This window comes from Elephas maximus, chromosome 7 (assembly GCF_024166365.1).
Source record: "Elephas maximus indicus isolate mEleMax1 chromosome 7, mEleMax1 primary haplotype, whole genome shotgun sequence".
Lineage (NCBI taxonomy): Eukaryota > Metazoa > Chordata > Mammalia > Proboscidea > Elephantidae > Elephas > Elephas maximus.
The window spans coordinates 56,463,741-56,469,257 of record NC_064825.1 but is presented as its reverse complement, the minus strand read 5'-3'; the positions used below and the strand labels follow the sequence as shown (position 1 = coordinate 56,469,257).

The 5,517-nt window shown below is 36.8% G+C and overlaps 1 pseudogene; it reads left to right on the top strand.

The window, feature by feature from the left end:
- The first annotated feature begins 3,934 nt into the window (after positions 1-3,934).
- LOC126079191 (olfactory receptor 51G2-like) lies at positions 3,935-4,905 on the top strand (annotated as a pseudogene).
- The last annotated feature ends 612 nt before the right edge of the window (positions 4,906-5,517 follow it).

Genomic DNA, 5,517 nt, shown 5'->3' with positions numbered 1-5,517 from the left:
ACTATTATAAGAACATGAGAAATATTTTAAACAGAGAAGAAAATATTCTTTGATGGTTACAAGAGGGGGGAGGGAAAGGTGGAGAGGGGTATTCACTACTTAGTAGTTAAGAACTATTTTAGGTGAAGGGAAAGACAACACACACAATGAAGGTGAGGTCAGCACAACTGGACTAAAACAAAAGCAAAGAAGTTTCCTGAGTAAACTGAATTCTTCAAAGGCCTGCGAAGCAGGGGCAGGGGATTGGGGTCCATGGTTTCAGGGGACATCTAAGTCAATTGGCATAATTGAATCTATTAAGAAAACATTCTGCATCCCACTTTGGAGAGTGGCGCCCGGGGTCTTAAACACTAGCAAGCAGCCATCTGAAATGCATCAATTGCTTTCAACCCACCTGGACCAAAGGAGAATGAAGAACACCAAGGACACAAGGTAATTATGACCCCAAGAGACAGAAAGGGCCACATAAACCAGAGACTACATCAACCTAAGACCAGAAGAAATAGGTGGTGCCTGGCCACAACCGATGACTGCCCTGACAGGGAACACAAGAGAGAAGCCCTGAGGGAGCAGGAGAGCAGTGGGATGCAGACCCCAAATTCTTGTAAAAAGACCAGACTTAATGGCCTGACTGAGACTAGAAGGACCCTGGTGGTCATAGCCCCCATAACTTCTGTTAGCCCAGGACAGGAACCATTCCCAAAGCCAACTCTTCAGACAGGGATTGGACTGGACAATGGGATAGAAGAAGATGCTGGTGAACAACGAGCTTCTTGGATCAAGTATACACTTGAGACTATGTTGGTATCTCCTATCTGGAGGAGAGATGAGAGGGCAGAGGGGGTTAGAAGCTGGCAGAATGGGTACAAAAAGAGAGAGTGGAGGGAAGAAGTGGGCTGTCTCATTAGGGGGGGAGCAATTAGGAATATATAGCAAGGTGTATATAAATTTTTATATGAGAGACTAACTTGGTTTGTAAATTTGCACTTAAAGCACAATAAAAATTTTGTATAAGGTTAGTAATATGTGAGACAGATAAGGATTTGGCAGGAATGGTATGACAGATATAGTTTATCTTTTAAATTACTATGGTAATTTCTACATATACTCAATATTGTAACGTCAAAAATGTGTCATATTTGAAAAAAAAATAGAGTTCAATGAGGGAGTTTACACAAAATAAACTTTTGAGGGTTCCCAAAATATATTACAAAAAAATATGGATTATCCAAAAATATAGATAGTTCATTTTTAATTGATTTAGGAAAAAACTGTATTAATATCTACCATATGAAACTCCATGCTGGTTAGTTTGATTTTCCACACACCTGATGCAAAGAAGTGGGAGATTCTTAGATCATCCCTAGGAAGTACAAAGTATTAATAATAACCGTTCAGCTCAAGAAGTGAGGTGTTCCCAGAAGATTTCTATTCTTAGGGGAGAGCTGCATGAATAATAAAGCAGATCAAATCAGGTCTTTGGCATCCTTGATCATGGATGAAAGAGAAAGCCACCACTGTGGTGTTTTAACAACTGCACTGCCCTGAGATGCCAGGTGGGAGAGAAATCGAAGTTTACCTAGTTGAGTTTGGAAACTGAACTAATATCAGAAGTACTTTGGTAAATTAATTCTTAGGAAAATTCTAGCCTGTTATACAACGAATCCCAGGGGCCAGGCAAATTTTTCATTCCTAAGAAAATATCCCTAGTTTTTTTTTGTTTGTTTGTTTTGTTTCTTCTTAACACCTGATATGTTTGGAAAACGATGCTGAGCCAAATGGAAAGAAATGGGTGTAAGTATTCCTAGACTGGAGAAGTGAAGGACTATCCATGCTATGGTGGCCCTGCCCATGAGGTCCAGTTTTATGTCTAAAAACTAACATCCCTTGAGACCAGGGAGTATAGATCCTGAAAATACCTAAGAATACATGAATGAGAAAGGGCTTTAAGAAATCTGACAGCTGACACCAGTTGACACAATACTTCGACTAAGCCGAATGTGCTCATATCATATGGAGACTGAGTTTCCTAGATTCCCCTCATATTCCCTGACCTGGCAAAATTCAAGATTAAAAAAAGGCTAATAAAGCTTCTGAGGCTAATTTAAACTTTCTTTTTGTTTATTTATTTATTTATTTTAATTCTGTGTAGGATACTTCTTAGTCACTTATTGTGACTTCTAAATGTTTCTTTCATATTGACCAAGATTGAGAGTTTGAAAAATTGAATAACATTTCAAGTGAAAGCTGAGATCAGTGGAAAGAATCCTTATGCTTCTTATCCTCAATACCAGGTCAAAGAGGGTAAGACTGAGAAAGAGTCATTTATATATTTATTTATTTTTTTCTAGGACTCTTCCCTGACCAAGGATTGGACTCAAGTGGCATATGAATTGAAGAAGATGGGTCCGGCCACCACAACATTAGTGGTGAGTAATGGTGACTGCCAATCTTTTGGTTAGCAGCCAAGCTCTTAACCACTACATCATCAAGGCTATTTAAGACGGTTAGTTTATGCAAACATGTGTAAGGTTTATCGTGGGGATGGCTACATATGGATCTGAAGAGTATATATGTTATGTCAATTTAGTTTTACAAGTACAGAATATGATCTGAGGTGAACTCAGAAGATGTATGCTTTGCAACCTATGGGAAAGAGGCTCAAGTTTGTACACAGCAGATTTCTTTTGGGATAAAGAAATTTTGATAAAATAGACCGTAAATATGACCTCACCTCTGACATATTATACCTTATAGTTGAATATTTGACAGATGTCTTTTTAAATAAAAAGTTACTTGTGAAAATTTTGGTCTTTTCCCTAAATGTAAAACCTATTTCAGAGACAGGTACATAGAAGAAATATTATTTATTAAATATTAAATAATCAGAGAAAACGACCAATATTGAATTAAATCAATTAAGTTAGCATATTGTTATAATTTTTCTATTACTTCATTAGAAATAAACTAACCATTAATACAAATATATAGTCACAGGGTAAACTATTTTCATATAATAATAAATAAAATTATAAATGTTGCCCCATAAGATTAGATAGAACCTACAAATTCTCTTTAAATTATCTTTAAACAATCAAACATTATTTTTGTATCTATGAAATATATAGAAATGTCATCTTTTGTTTTCCTGCATGTATAATTTAGGAAAAAAAAATAAGTTTACATTCAGCAATAAGTTTTCACATAACAGATTAGCTCCTAAACTATGTGATGATGGAAAATCTATGCAAAAAAAATTTCTAATCCAACACAAATCATTAGTTTTTAAAAATTATAAAAATGAATTAGTATCGAATCAATAAGAAAATAAAGCATACAGTACACGAGACTAGAAATTTTGTTACAGAAAGTATAGAATTATAATGCCAAGCTCATACAAAATTTTCTAAGAGATTATTTTAAATTTGTGCACTCAAGTTTTGCAAAAAAAAATTATGTGTTATAAATACATCTGATAGTATGTACATGTATATCAGATTAAAAGTTGGGAACCATTGGTGGTCTAAGGTTTATCATTGTTGATGAAGGCAGAGAGAAGTTTTCTGAAATAGTGTGCCATTAGTTCAGGATTTCATAAAAATATTTATTTTGGAATTTATATTTTAAAATATTATTATATCAATTTTGTGACTTAGATTAAAAATCAATATTTTTTTAATTAGATACAATATTGACCAAAACACAAAGTACTGTTTCAAGTTAGAGATTCAGATTGTATATATTAGGAAATAATGCTTAATCTCATGTTAGACATAGTCAGGGGCAGTTTATGAGAAGAATTTTCATGAGGCTGATATTCATTAATTCCAAGTTATATGCACTCAGAGGGTACAAAAAAACGGAAAGTCAAAGTTTAACGTTTGTTTCTGATACAATGTTTTTCACTTCAGGCAAGGCATGTGGCTCTGGTATCATGCTTCCTGTCAATAGCGCCAGCTCCATTTTCTCCACCTTCCTGGTGATAGGTATCCCTGGACTGGAAGCTCTTCACATCTGGATCTCCATACCCTTCTGTGCCATGTTCTTCATTACCTTGGTGGGAAACGTGACCATCATGATTGTTATATGGAGGGAGCAGACCCTCCATGTGCCTATGTACCTCTTCCTGGCCATGCTAGCTGCCTCTGATCTGGGTCTGTCTCTCTTCACCTGCCCCACAATGCTAAGGATCTTCTGGCTGGATGCCCATGAACTGACCCTGTCTGCTTGCTTTACTCAAATGTTCTTCATTCACACCTTCCAGGATTTTGAATCAGCTGTCATCCTGGCGATGGCCTTAGACTGCTATGTGGCCATTTCTCATCCATTGTACTATTTATCCATCCTCACTAATAGCATAATTGCAGGATAGATTTGGCCATTTTTGTACGAACCTTGACTCTAAAGGTGCTCCTTGCCATCCTCTTGAGTAGGCTGTGCTTCTGCCACTCCAGTGTCCTTTCCCATTCCTACTGCTTGCATCCTGACATCATAAAGCTCTCCTTTTCCAACACCAGGATCAATAGCATCTTTGGATTGTTTGCAGTACTTTCCAATATGGGACTTGATTTTCTCCTCATTCTCCTTTCTTGTGTACTGATCTTGAAAACTGTGCTAAGCATTGTATTTCATGGTGGCCGCCTCAAGGCCCTCAGCACTTGCATTTCCCATCTCTGTGCTGTGGTCCTCTTCTTCATCCCCATGATCTGCCTGTCTATGTTACACCGCTTTGATCCAAGGCTTCCCTCACACATCTATGTGCTCATGGCCAACATGCATTTCCTCATTCCTCCAATGATCAACCTCATTGTCTATGTGATGAAAACCAAGCAGATAAGAGATAAAATTCTGAAACTCTTCATCAGAAAAGGAACTGCAGAATCCTGGGTTGCGTTTATATCATAAAACCAAAAAAAAAAAAAAGAAAAAAAAAAAAAAACGTTGCCATCCAGTGGATTCTGACTTGTATCAACCCTATAGGACTGAGTAGAATTGCCCCATGGGGTTTCCAAGAAGTAGCTGATGGATGTGAACTTCCAAACTTTTCTTTGTAGCATCGCTCTTATCTGCTGTGCCACATTTTTTTAAAGTTTTATTGTGCTTTAAGTGAAAGTTTAAAAATCAAGTCAGCCTCTCATATAAAAATTTATATACACCTTGCTATATACTCCTAATTGCTCTCCTCCTAGTAAGACAGCTTACTCCTTCACTCTGCCAGATCCAACCCCTCTGCCCTCTCATCTTCCCCCCAGATAGGAGATGCCAACATAGTCTCAAGTGTCTACTCGATCCAAGAAACTTATTCTTCATGTGCCACCTTTTTTAAAAGGAAATTTGCATGACAAAATTAAGCAGTAGCTGTGGCTGAAGCAGTAAAACATAGCCTATGCTAGTTGTGAAAATGAAATATACTAAGACCTTCTACTTCTCAGTCTCCTTATTTAAAAACATTAAAAAAATCCAGATGAAATAATTGGATTCGTAACCATTTAGTATTATATCCATTTACCAAAATCC